Raw genomic sequence first — 14,723 nt, 5'->3', positions numbered from 1 at the left:
GAGAATGAAAGCAGGAAAGTAAAATTCCTGGTAATGTCATATCCAGTCAAACAGGAAGGTTTGTACGCTCAGGGCTGAAAGCACTACACTGAGCCAGTCTGAAAATAATTTACTTGATTTTCATTTGTTTCATTTCCTCCAAAATCATCATTCAGGTCCCGGTTCCCATACCCACCAAGACAACAGGAGGCCTTCCATAAACACAACTAAAATAGACAAATATAGTATCTAAGAAACACCTGGGATGTAAAGGCATTGGAATCCTCATTCACTGCTGGTGGAAATATAAAATGGTATGGCCACTCTGGAATACAATTTGACAGTTCCTCAAAACGTTAAACATAGAGTCTCCATATAACCCAGCAATTCTATACTTAGGTATTTACCCAAGAACACTGAAAACATGTGTTCGTGCAAAAACTTGTACACAAATATTGACAGCAGCAGAGCAACCTAAATGTCCACGAATAAACAAAATGTGGTATATCCATAAAATGAAATATTATCTGGCAACAAAAAAGAATTAAATGCTGGTACATGTGGTGAATGGATGAACTTTTGAAAACACTATACTAAATCAAAGAAACCAGTCAAAAAAGGCCACATGTCGTATGACTCCATTTATATGAAATGTCCAGAACAAGCCAATCTATTTGGGCAGAAAGAGGATTAATGGTTGCCTGGGATGGATTTGGGGATGGGGGGAGGAGAAGGATGTCCACAGTCACAGATGACTGCTTATGCCTATGATGTTCCTTTCGGGAAAGTTGAAAATGTGCTAGGATCAAGGGAGCCTGGCTGGCTCAGTCCAAAGAGCGTGCTACTCTTGATCTCAGGGTCATGAGTTCCGGCCCCATGTTGGGTATAGAGATTACTTAAATAAAAAAAAACCTTTTAAAAAATTTTTAAAAGAAAGAACATGTTTGGGGCGCCTGAGTGGCTCAGTCGGTTAAGTGTCTGACTTCGGCTCAGGTCATGATCTCACGGTCCGTGGGTTCAAGCCCCACGCTGGGCTCTGTGCTGACGGCTCAGAGCCTGGAGCCTGTTTCAGATTCTGTGTCTCCCTCTCTCTCTGACCCTCCCCCGTTCATGCTCTGTCTCTCTCTGTCTCAAAAATAAACATTAAAAAAAAAATTAAAAAAAAAAAAAGAACATGTTTAAGAATTAGATAGTGGTGATGGTTGTAACAACTCTGAATAAGCCAATGAACTGGGACAATAACCATTAAATTTACTCTAAAATACATGATTTTTGTATGTGAAATATCTCTGAATAAAGCATTAAAAGAAAGAAGGAAGGGAGGTAGCAGGGACAGGAAGCAAAAAGCAAACAAAGTCAGACCTGAAATGTCTCACCCGGAGTGATAATTATTCTTCTCAGGGTATTTTTAACTTTTTATCTTGCCATAACCACAGACTCACAAGAAGTTACAAAAAAAAAAAAAAAAAAAAAAAAAGGTGCAGAAAAGTTCCCTGCTTCCCCCATTGGAAATAGCTTACATAACCATAACCATGATACATTATCAAAACCGGGAACATCACAGTTAACTAAACTATAGATCTTACTCAGATTTCTAGGGATGTCTCTCCCCACCCCCACCCCCCCCCAGGGATGCCTTTTAAAAACAGCTTCTGGGTAATAATCCTTGAGGTTATACTCCTACTCTTTTTACCAGTCATTCTGGTCAGATTATAGCCAACTAATCAGTAATTCCAGTGACAAAGAGATGAGTGGTGGACATTTTAACACGCCCTGGTTAAGAAGACTAAATTACCACTAGTAAAAAATATTTCCACCAAAGCACATTAAGTCCATATATACTTGACGGGCCCTTCAGAGTCCTGTTGCTCACCAAACTTTTGCCCCGGAAGGCTGCTCGGTGAGTCTCTCTCTAGAGTGATGCTGGTGAAGTGCTCAGGTAACTAAAGCTCTCAGAGAGCCTGTCCTTAGCGGACCAAGAACTTGTAATTCGCCATCCTAATTCTTCCTGAGAGAAAACAGTCTGTTGGAGAGCTGACAGTGGAAAGAGTAAGACAGCAGATAGCTATTTTAATTTCCGGGTGGAAAATGGCACGAAGAGACTCCTTCTCGAATGAGGTCTTCCACTAGGCTCCCCAAACTTCCTTTAAAGTTCAGCTTCACGACTCAGGCACAAAAATTACCACTCAATTATCTGAGAATCAGTATTCTGATGTAACATCCTCCTATGTGCTTTTCTTCTTTCTCCTTTTACCTCCTAACTTTTCCCTCTACTGTTTTGGTAAAAAGTGACCTGGGCCAGAGAAAAGTGCTTTCCCTTTCTCATCATATCTGTTAAAACATATGGGAAAGGAAGAGGTTGAGACTACTGGCCAAAGCAAACCATTTTGGCTTTGCTGCAGTTTAAAGAAAAGCGTCTCCACAAGAGAGGTAAGAACCTTCCCCAGAGGGCAAGAAAGCAAGTGGCCTGTCAGGGGGTCTGTGGGAGCAGTCAGCACTTCCTGCCAACCAGGAAGAGGAGGAACCAGAAGCACTTAACATCCCACAGCCAGGTATGGGGCCCACCCTCTGCAATCAGTCACCAGACATTCACTCCAGTTATCCTGGATCACTTACAGCCCTAAACGGCCAAGGTCAATGAGAAAAGCAAGTCCTAGAAATCACAGCAGGCTTCAGAGGGACATTTGGCTTTGTGCTAATGCCACAGGCAGAAAAGGGTAGCCCAGGCCAGGTATGGTAAGTATCCTATTTGGCTGGGATCTTAATGGCATGTTGATTTTAATAATGGCAATAGATGAGCACTGCAGAGAAATGAGTCCTGAATTGAGACCGTCCTTTATCAAAGGCAAAATCCAGGAAAGACACCAAAAACTCTGCTTGGACAGTGCTTAAACCCAGGACACGGGAAAGCACGCCACAGCATGGGAAAGAGAACACCACTGGGAGAAAAGAGAAGGGAAGCATTCTTCTGCCGGTGGCATCGCTCTCTACTGGTTTAACATAAAGGTTAAAAAAAAAAAAAAGCTTCACCATCCTGCCACCCAGCCCAAATAAGTAAGAGAAGCCCACACCCAAACAAGACAAACATTTACAAATATGTACACAACATAACCTTTTATTCAAGGGTGGAATAAAAATAGATGTGAGTCCCTCCCCTGGTATTATAACATAAACAATTTTTCTTTCCATATAAACATTTTCTCCTTCCACATAAGTGTGCGCTGCACTCAGCTGGCAGTGGTGTTAGTTTACATCCTCCACTGGTCCTCTGAGCAGCAGCTCAGGTAGGGGGTTGAAGAGTGACCTGCAAATTGGACCATCGGGGTCCTCAGCCTGGCTCCAGTGTTAATAGGGTAACTCCAAACCACTCTGTGTAAAATGGGAAGGTGGGATTATCAGTGTTTTTCAATTTTTTTAAAGCTGTGAAACCCTTTATCCAAATGAAATCTCATGGAGAACCTCAATATATAGAAGAGTTTGAATGAAAACAGGCTGGTTAGAGCCGGAAGGGGTGTGGGGAAAGGGGGACTCTCCCCACCTCCTAGAATTGGGACTCTACAGCACATAGTATGAAAACCACTGATATGACAGATCCCTTAAAATGAAAACTCAATCCTACTTTAAAAATTTAAACTGAAGGCTGACTGGGTGGCTCAGTCGGTTAAACGTCCGACTTCAGCTCAGGTCATGGTCTCGCGGGCCCTGAGTTCGAGCCCCGCGTCGGGGTCTGTGCTGACAGCTCGGAGTCTGGAGCCTGTTTCGGATTCTATGTCTCCCTCTCTCTCTGACCCTCCCCCGTTTGTGCTCTGTCTCTGTCTCAGAAATAAATAAACGTTAAAAAAATATTTAAAAAAATAAATAAATAAAATAAAAATTTAAACTGAAACCAAGAAAAAAAGACAAAGTGGTATAAAGTAATGGGAACAAAGGTAATAATTCATAAACACGAAAATGTCCCACACAGATATGTATGCCATCTTCCAAATGCATCTGTATGTGGGGATTCATAACAAATTCATTTAAAATGTTACTGAATTCAAGGTCATGCGGGAATCTAGAATTTCCTTTAATGAAAAAGGAATCATCACGCTGGGAACCGCCACTAAAGAGAAGGCCACAATATTCCACTTGAATTAAACAAGTAAATCTCCGTAAAAAACCATCTGTGACTTTTTTTTTATTTGAAAGATTCTACTACTTACAACGTCGAACCAGTTAGATCCCCTTGTCTATTAGCTGTGGCTGTTAGAATATTGCTTCGAGAAGGGTTGAGGCCATGTCCAGGCTGAGTAGGAAAGAAATGTCACATTAGATAAGCATTAGATAAACACTGTCTGCCACGGCTGTGTGGGGAAGAGAAAGTGGGGGAAAGGACATGTGCATGTGACATCCAGACTGTGTCAGATAGGTATCTAAGAGGTTATTGGAGACCTGAGCTCTAATTCTATCATTATACTAAATTTATTAGTAGGCAAATCACTTACTCCAGGTTTCAATTTGCTAGGTCTAAAAAGGGGTCATCTTGACTTCTGATGCAGAACACTCGGCCAACTCAGACAGTGACTGCTATACTCCTTTAAAAGCCACTGGAGACAACAAAACTGTCACAGAACTGGTGAGCTAATTCAAACCTCACCATTTTACATCTGAGGAAATTGAAGCCCAAGACACTTGGCCAAAGTCACATAAGCAGATAGCAGTCTAAAGAATTTGCAGTCCCCCACAGGAGAGTTTTTTACTACATTAGCCATCATAACGTGGTTTGAAATTTTGACGTAATTGCTTATATTAGTTATCCTACTATAATAATCAGGGCTTTCTGTTTGATACTATAAAAAAAAATTCTCGGGGCACCTGGGTGGCTCAGTCGGTTGAGTGTCCGACTTCGGCTCAGGTCATGATCTCACGGTTCATGAGTTCGAGCCCCGCCTCGGGCTCTGTGCTGACAGCTCGGGGCCTGGAGCCTGCTTCAGATTCTGTGTCTCCCTCTCTCTCTGCCCCTCCCCTGCTCACGTTGTCTCTCAAAAATGAATAAACGTTAAAAAAAATTTTGTTTTTAAATTCTCACTTCAAAAAAGTTCATCCCTCCCAACTAGATGATTATACTAAATAAACCATAGTGTTGTTGCCATAATATGGACTTAGGTATTAAAAATGTTTCTTTACAGGGCACCTGGCTAGCTCAGTCAGTAGAGCACGCAACTTTTGATCTCAGGGTTGTTAAATTCGAGCCCCTTGTTGGATACAGAGATTACTTTAAAAACTAAAATCTTTTTCACTGCTGGTAGGAATGCAAACTGGTGCAGCCACTCTGGAAAACAGCATGGAGGTTCCTCAAAAAATTAAAAATAGAACTACCCTACGATCCAGCAATTCACTACTAGGTATTTATCCAAAGGATACAGGTGTGCTGTTTCAAAAGGGCACATGCACCCCAGTGTTTACAGCAGCACTATCAACAATAGGCAAAGTATGGAAAGAGCCCAAATGTCCATCGACAGATGAATGGATAAAGAAGATGTGGTGTATATATATACAATGGAGTATTACTCAGCAATCAAAAAGAATGAAACCTTGCCATCTGCAACAACGTGAATGGAACGAGAGGGTATTATGCTAAGCGAAATTAGTCAGAGAAAGACAAAAATCATATGACTTCACTCATATGTGGAATTTAAGAGACCAAACACATGAACATAAGGGAAGGGAAGCAAAAAGAATATAAAAACAGGGAGGGGGACAAAATATAAGAGACTTAAATACAGAGAACAAACAGGGTTGCTGGAGGGATTGTGGGTGGGGGATGGGCTAAATGGGCAAGGGGCACTAAGGAAGACACTTGTTGGGATGAGCACTGGGTGCTATACCTAGGGGATGAATCACTGGAATCTACTCCTGAAATCATTATTGCACTATATGCTACCTATCTTGGATGTTAAATAAATAAATAGATAGATAAATAAATAAAATCTTTTTAAAAAATAACAATAAAGTAAAATAAAAGTGTTTCTTCAATAGAAGATAAATTACACATTTGAGAATCTCAGTAAACACAAACCAAATAATAGTTGCCAATCTTGGTAGAAATTAATGATGGTCTATCTTACAAACTGTCAAAGCTTGGCACGCTTAGCACGAGTCCCTTTAAATAATGAAACCTACATAAAGCTACAAACTGTGACTCCATCAGTCATATATTCCACTTAAAACTTTTATGATAAGAGTTACCTGGGATTGGCTAAATCAGAAAATGACAGGGCCTCAGTGTTTTACATTTTTTTAATCTCCTTTTTGTAAATTCATAAAACAATATGGAACTCCTTGCCATTAACAAGAAAAGTACGTTTCAATTCTTTTAATACAGATCTTTATCAGCCACGAAATAAAAGACTTTATAATCTCTATTCTATTTCCTACAGGATTTTGCCATTGCAAATCAAGAAAGCGTTGTGGAAAATTAAGATAAAATATTTCACGGTCCATTTGGCATTGGAGATGTCATTTGTCCACAGAATGTGTGAATAAAGTGTCTGATTTCCCACTTACAACTGCATTTGGTACTCTTGGAAATTCTGTTCCATCAGCCAATTTTACAGTGAGTCAAGCCACTTGTGATCTGAATGGTGCCTAGGAACTAACGAATCAGCTGGGGAGAAATATCCACTCTTCCAGGCTAGGCAGACATGAATTGACGTTTCAGAAAGGAGAGTGCCAAAGGAGACTCCTCCTCAGGATCTTGGCCCTTACTCTGGAGAATCCTCTCAAAAGCCTCTACACCACGGGGTCAGACCATGTCTCCCAAACAAATACACAGGGAGAATCTGTCAACACTGGCCTTACCAGAAAGCTCCGTGGGTTATGTTCCGCATTTTGTTTGTTACTTCGCGAAGGAGGACAGACAGCCACTGTGCCTCAGAACAGAGTCCCAGAAAAAAAGGATGTGAGCAGAGCCATGATAACACTAAGTTGTCTTCTCTAAAGTATACTGGTAAACACTGCATTCTATTCTATTACTGAATTACCGTAACCATCTAAAATTAGTTTTAGAACATGAACCTCCCTCCTTGCTTGGAAGAGAACTATTTTCTGTTTAAATGAGAACAAACCTAGAGCACTTGAGGTAGGAGAAAATCAATTTCCCCCACAATATGGACTTATGACACGCTGACATGAAGACAACTGGACTGTGATAAATACAGCATTTTTGGTAATATTAGGTGTTGTATAGGCAAAATGCTTTAAATATTTTAGCTAAGCATGTGAATATCTGTTTTACAATACGATTTATAAACAAAAAGCACTGGGTATAACATTTCTTTTATCACATAAACCAGTCTAATATAAACTTCTGCCTCCCTCCTCATAATATTTGGATTATTTCATTGTTCTACCTCCTATTCTTCCAAACATGTGCAGTCCAACGGAAAAACTACATATCATCTCCCTGTCCCCTCTGCCTTCAGAAATGCCTTCTATGTAGCACAGCCTCACAGTCAGCAGAAAAAGCGCATATAGTAAGAAACAACTGGGGCCAACTCCAGGAAATGCAAATGGGCCATAAAATGACAGGAGCTGACCTAAGGTTTTCCTTCACATAATGAGGAAAGGGCTTGTTGAGATAACTAATTATGTAAATCTGCACCCTGAGACCCTTAATCACAGAGAAATATTTTCGGTCATTTTAAATGTGCCTGAAGCTCTCATAAGTTTCCTTCTAACGGGTTCCATGATGGTTTACTGCATTTATGAGAAGTTCCGGGAGCTTCATATTTGCATTGCTAATTAATCTCTTATCTGTTTAAAACATTGAGATTTAAATAGATACATGCGCAAGCAGGCCATCTGAGAAAGAAATAATACAAATGGCCTTGGGAAAAAAAAGTTCTATTGAACAAATTTCTAAAACGCAAGTTAAAATACAATGTGATAGCATTTGCCAGTTGTTCAGTCACAGATAATTGTAAGATAACAATACTCAGCATAACATGTGTGAAATGAAAGATCCTTTAATACCCTCATTCAGTGTCGACTGGCAAAACCTTTCTTGAGGACAATTTGGCAGCACTTATAAAAAACTTTAAAATTATCTATCTTTTGACTCATTTATTTCATACCTAAGAATGCATCCTTAAAAAAAATCTGAAACATAAAAAAGAGGTTCAAGTGGTTTTTAATGGAAAAACATTAGGAAAATGATTACCCTACACAGCACATAAAATAGAAATACATGCAGCCAGCTAAGTTTATTAAGAATTTTAATAAGTTCATACTCATTAGGATAACTACCATAAAAAAAAAACAACAAATTTTGTTGGTGGGAATGTAAAATGGTACAGGTGCTATTAAAAACAGTATGGCAGGATCTCAAAATATTAAAAAGAAAACTACCAGATGAACCAGGCTCTGGGTATATCACAAAAAATTGAAAGCATGGTCTCAAAGAGATATTTGCATACTCGAGTTCATAGGAGCATTATCGACAATAGCCAAGACGTGGAAGCAACCTGAATGTCCAAAATGGATATAGTTGTAATGGATAAACAAAATTTGATGTAATGAAATACTATGCAGCTTTAAAAAAAAAAAAAAAAAAAAAAAGGAAGTCCTATCACATACTACAAAATGGATGAATCTTGAAGACTTTTGCTAAGTGAAAGAAGCCAGCCACAAAATAACAAATACTGCATGCTTCCACTTACATAACATATCTACGGTGTCACATTAATAAAGAGAGTAGAATGGTGGTTATCAGGGGCTGAGGCAGTGGGGGTGGGGGAGGAGAAAAGGGGAGTTGTTGAAGTGATACAGTGTTTCAGTTCTGCAAGGCTAAAGGTTCTAGAGATGTTTCACAACAATGCAAATATACTTAACACTATGGAACTATATACTTAAAAAAGGGTTAAGATGTAAATTCCATCATGTGTTTTTTACCACAATAAAAAAGAGTTTTAGTGTCAACTATACTTGATTTTTTTCAAAAAGTTTTAATAACATGAAATATGCTTATGTCAATATCTAGTTGGGGGAAGGAAACAAAAAAAGCATAAATAATAATCAAAAAATTTTTGTAAAACTTCATAAAGATGTATGCCCATAATGTTAACATTATTTGACTCCTTGGTAAGATGCTTCTCTATTCCTTTATACTTCCTATTTTTTTTCTTTCATGTGGGTTTATATAGTAACCTGTATTACTTTTATAATCAAAAAATAAAATACATTTCCGACGTAATAGTTTCAAAATAGCCTTGATAATGGCCCATGCTGGGCAGGATAACATTTGTCAAAGGAGGGACTACTGTTAAGAAAAAACCTAAAATTTAGAAAGGGGTAAAACAGATGACTGGGTATCTTTTCAGTAGAATGCTATTTGTGGTCTAGCAGGTCCTACAGGGATTATCTTTGACCTTTTTTTTTTTTTTTTCTTTCCCTTTTAACTAGGCCAGTGGTTCTCTCAAGTGTGGTTTGGGAAGGCCTGGAGAGCCTCAGGCCTTGTCAGGGTGTTTATGAGTTCAAAACTGTTTTCATAATAATATCAAGATGTTATTTGCCATTTCTCTCTCATTCTCTCAACAAGTACACAGGGGAATTTTCCAAAACTTTCAATACTCATGATGAAGTCATCAATCCAGATGATAACATAAAATAGGTTTCATTATTATCTTTTTTTAATGAAAGAACAGTTTTAAAGTTTCTCAATTCTGATTCTAATCTAATTAATACATTACACAAATTTCTCTGGGTTCTTCAATACTTCATAAGATCAAAAATCCTGAAAATAAAACATAAGAGACTCTTAAATATAGAGAACAAACAGAGGGTTGCTGGAGGGGTTGTGGGAGGGGGGATGGGCTTAATGGGTAAGGGGCTTAAGGAATCTACTCCTGAAATCATTGTTGCACCATGTGCTAACTAACTTGGATGTAAATTATAAAAAAATAAATTAATTATAAGAGTCAAAAAAAAAAAAAAAAGATCAAAAACCCTAAAACAAACAAGTTTGAGAACCCACTGGGCCAGACTATTTCACAGCTTTGTGGGAGTAGGAATTAACTCCTAAAAAAACATACAACAATGTAATGGCCCTTATCTATAGCACAGCAAAGAGGTTTTGCCTGGCAGAGATACAACTGATTTACATACATGCAGAAAAGAAAACATGAATTTTTATAGTCCTTTAGGATATTAACTAGTTTTGTATCTACTACAAATTTATTTCAGCATTTCTGATTATGGACAGGTGGATGGATCAATGGATAGACAGAGATATATCTGTATTTTAAATTATCTTTTGAGGGGCGCCTTTTGAGGTGGCTCAGTCAGTTGAGCATCCAACTTCAGCTCAGGTCATGATCTCGCAGCTCTTGAGTTCCAGCCCTGCGTTGGGCTCTGTGCTGACAGCTCAGAGCCTGGAGCCTGCTTCGGATTCTGTGCCTCCCTCTCTCTCTGCCCCAACCCACTCGCATTCTGTCTCTGTCTCTCTCAAAAATAAATAAACATTAATTTTTTTTTAAATTATCTTCTGAACTGGTCCTAACATCCTTCTGTTTCCTTCTAATAAACAAAGTTGTTGATGTGTTTATTTTATAATTTTGAGAATCTTATTTTTTTAACTCTTTGAAAATTATTCTTTAGCATAGACTATCAGATCAGTTTCTGCATACAGGCCTTAATAAAAACAGAGAACTCGATAATTAATAACCTTATAAAACAGAAAGCACCAGGCCCAGATAGGTTCACTGGTGAATTCTACCAAACATTAAAGAAAAAGTATAACAATTCACTACAATCTCTTTCAGAGAATATAAGCAGAGGAAATATTTCCTACCTCATCCTATGAAGCCAGCATTATGCTCATAACCAGAAAAATATATTACAAGAAAAAATAGGGCAGTACCTCTCATGAACACAGATGCAAGAATCCTCAAAAAAATTAGCAAATTGAATCCAACAACGTACAAGGTGAATTATATACTACAGTCAAGTGGGATTTGTCCCAGGTAAGCAAATCACATGATCATATTCATAGATGCAGGAAAAGTATTTGACAAAATCCAACACCCATTCATGATAAAAACTCTCCATAAACTAAGGAATACAAAGGAACCTTTTTAACTTGATAAAGACTATCTACAAAAAAAAAAAAAAAAACAGGTTGCAGGATATAAGGTTACTAAGTCAATTGCTTTCCAACATGCCAACAATGAAAGAGTAAAAAATGACATTAAAAACAATACCATTGACAGTAGGCACCCCTCAAAATGAGATACTTATGTATAAGTCTAACAAAATGTGTACAAGATCTATATGAAGAAAATACAAAACTCTGATGAATGAATCAAGGAAGAATGAAATAAATGGAGAGATATTCCATGTTCATGGAAAAGATGATTCAATATTGTCAAGACATCAGTTCTCCCCAACTTGCCACACCCATTGTTTACATATTGTCTATGGTTATTTTTCCTACAATAATGGCAGAATTTAATAGTTGACAGGAACAACATGGCCTACAAAGCCAAAAAGATTTCCTATCTGTCCCTGTATAGAAAAAGTTCTGTATCCCCTCTTCTAAGTAATTATGCTCTAAGTAAACTGTTACTTACCTCAACCCAAAGCTATTTTTTCCTCCAAAACAAAATTTAAATTAGATAACCTCTTTTTTCTTTCAGTGACAGTCAAATGAAATTGTTCTCCTAAAATAATATTAAGCGTTGCATTTTTTAAAATAGAATATTTCAAGGTTAAGAATTTTAAATATATATCATGTTCTCTGAGGATAAAGGACATGTCTTTGGAGAGCCTACAGATAAGAAATAACTAGCAATGCCCTATGATTAAAAAGCAGTTGTTTCATGATCTTCACAATTTTTAAAATCTGGTTATTTTCCAGAACTCATAAATGAAATACCTTTCTCCTTAAGAATTTTTCTCCTTTTATGGAAGCTAAAACTCAATTTAACAAAAACACTTAGGCCAAAATTTAAACAAATCTAGGTATCACTTAATGAATCTATATGCTGTATATTTCCTATAAGAATTTAAATGGCACTAATTCATGCGCTATAAGTATATAACACTTAGCCTGCTCTCAGTAATAGGAGTCTGAAAAATCTAACATACTTGCTCTACTCCCAAATATTTTTCTATTTATACAAACATGAATCGAGTAACTTACTATACATTCCTTTTACCAAGTAAGCTTTTCTACCGCTAATGATCAGATAGGTCCATCGCTTTTCATCTTATTTACAGGAAATGGAGGAAACAGAGAGATGTTGTACGGTGAGGTCTACACTGTGGGAAATTCTATAGGACAAACAACAGTTTTTTTCACATGTTGCCAAGAAAAATGCTGCACAGGATGCATAGAGGCTTAATGAATATATTTTAAAAACTGCAATGTATGAAACTTATTCGAATCTCGAGTTAACAAACTTTTAAAAAGTGTAAATTTTAAAACTGATGTTTGATAACTTCAAAGAAATAACATAAGTTATTTTAGGTATGATAATAGTATTTTAGTTACATTTTTAAAGAGAGTCCTGGTATTTTTGGACAGAAGTACTAAAAATATTTACAAATGAAATTATAAGATGTCTGGAATTTGCTTTAAAATAAACCCAGAGTTAGGGCGCCTGGGTGGCTCAGTCGGTTAAGCGGCCGACTTCGGCTCAGGTCATGATCTCTCGTGGTCCGTGAGTTCGAGCCCCGCGTCGGGCTCTGTGCTGACAGCTCAGAGCCTGGAGCCTGTTTCGGATTCTGTGTCTCCCTCTCTCTGACCCTCCCCCGTTCATGCTCCGTCTCTCTCTGTCTCAAAAATAAATAAACGTTAAAAAAAAAAAAAAAATTTAAAATAAACCCAGAGTTGACATAAAGTAGTTCAGGGTCAAAATGAAAAACTCACCATGAATTGATAATTGATGAAGCTGTGAGTATATGTAAAATTATCCTAATAGCAATATTAGTCATTCTACACGGGTATGTGTGTGTAGGAAACTTTCAATAGTAAAACTTTTTTTTTAAATCTTCATTTTCCACTCAGTTTGAAACAAGAAAAGTAGGAAAGGGAAGCAATACATCTGAGGAGGAGATATTTTAGGCAGACAAAGGGGAAAGGGAGTCCAGAAGCACATTTGTGACGTGTCTTTATTTTCTGGGTTTTTGGATTTTCACCTTAATCATCAACAGTATATTGGCATAATTTCTGTTATCTGTTATGATAGGCAGAACTTTAACTTTTTTTGGTTGTTTTATTTATTTTGAGAGAGAGCAAGAGACAGAGCACGAGCAGGGGAGAGGCAGAGAGAGAGAATCCCAAGCAGGCTCCAGCACTGTCAGTGTAGAGCCCTAAGAGGAGCTCGTACTCACAGTGAGATCGTGACCTGAGCTGAAATCAAGAATTGGCTGCTTAACTGACTGAGCCACCCAGGAACCACAATAGGCAGAACTTTAAATGACACTCCCCATTACCTTTTGAGTGAAACCTATGAATTATGATGAGACGTTACTCTCATGGTTATGTTACATTACATGGTTAAAGGGAGATCACCCTGGGTGGGTCTGACCTAATCAGGTGAGACCTTAAGCTTAGCCTTTTCTCTGACAGAGGGCAGAAAAGGAAGTCAGAGAGATGTGCTCCAGCTAGCCTGGAAGAAAGGAAACATCCATGTGTGAGCTGCCAATGTGGGCACATGACATGGAATGTGGGTGGCCTCTAGGAGCTAAAAGCAGTCCCTGGCCAACAACTAGCAGTCCTCCGTCCTACAGTCACAAGGAAATAAATTCTGCCAACAACTACAGAGCATGGAAGAATCCCTGAGCCCCAAATGAGAACTGCAGCCTTAGCTGACACGTGACTTTTAGCCTGCTGAGACCCTAAGCAGAGAACCTAGCCACAGCATGCCCAGACTTTTGACCTGGTGGGGTCTTAAACCGCTAAATTTGTGGTAATTTGTTACCTAGCAATAAAACTAATATGCCTGGATAAGCATCTTATACCCAAAGAGTACATCACAGGACCTCAGAGCCCACCTTCTGCACATGAGTTTATGATCCCATGGCACCAAGTGAGTACCTAAACATTCAGCAATTTAACTTTTAATGCAGTGTTTCTCAAAGGATCATGAATCCAAATTTGAGAAACGCTGAGCTACATAATCCCTTATAAATGAAATATTCCTTTTCCAACACACACAGTTAGCTTTACAGGCAAGATTACATACTTGACTGCTTTTTACAGTGTGAAGACTTCTATAGCAGAAAAATCCTGCAAAATAATCATATGGAACAAGTTTAAAGTAAATTGTGACTAAGCCAAATGTATGACCAAAACCTTTAGCCTATCATCACAGTAAGTATAAAACAGTACAAAGCTTTCTACCCTTTAATGCCCTAGCTCATGATTAGGAGGTGTGAAAAAAATATGAGCCAGAATCCATACAACAATTTCTTTATAACAAAGTTTCCAATGTCTTGGATGGTCCATAAATATTAAGGAATTATCACAAATATCCTTTGTCAGTGTTTATATCCACTTATTTACAGGAAAAAATTTGAGATGTTCATGAATACAAGAAATGGGAAAATACATCATAGATATTATCCCTAAGGACTAAAATTCTGTTTCTAAGGTTGCACTTAGGATTTTTTTTTTTTGCCTTTTTAAAAAATTAACAGCTTTATTGAGATATAAAAATCATATGCCATAAAATTCATCCATTTAAAATGTATAATATAGTGGT

General features: G+C 37.9%; 1 protein-coding gene across 4 annotated transcripts in view; it reads right to left on the bottom strand.

The window, feature by feature from the left end:
* Positions 1-14,723, bottom strand: part of DAAM1 (dishevelled associated activator of morphogenesis 1) — a 176,013-nt gene that overhangs the window by 147,972 nt on the left and 13,318 nt on the right. Inside the window, exon 2 of one of the 4 annotated variants that reach the window (XM_019451664.2) lies at positions 4,182-4,264. The exons of the other annotated variants lie outside the window; for them this stretch is intronic. The gene's annotated coding sequence lies outside the window, so the exon portion shown is untranslated. The remainder of the gene's footprint in view (positions 1-4,181; positions 4,265-14,723) is intronic. 4 annotated transcript variants of the gene reach the window in all.

This window comes from Panthera pardus, unplaced genomic scaffold (assembly GCF_024362965.1).
Source record: "Panthera pardus isolate Hobbes unplaced genomic scaffold, ASM2436296v1 HiC_scaffold_24, whole genome shotgun sequence".
In the NCBI taxonomy this organism is placed as follows: Eukaryota; Metazoa; Chordata; class Mammalia; order Carnivora; family Felidae; genus Panthera; species Panthera pardus.
Note: the sequence above shows the minus strand (reverse complement) of the source record. Positions and strands in the feature narration are given on the sequence as shown.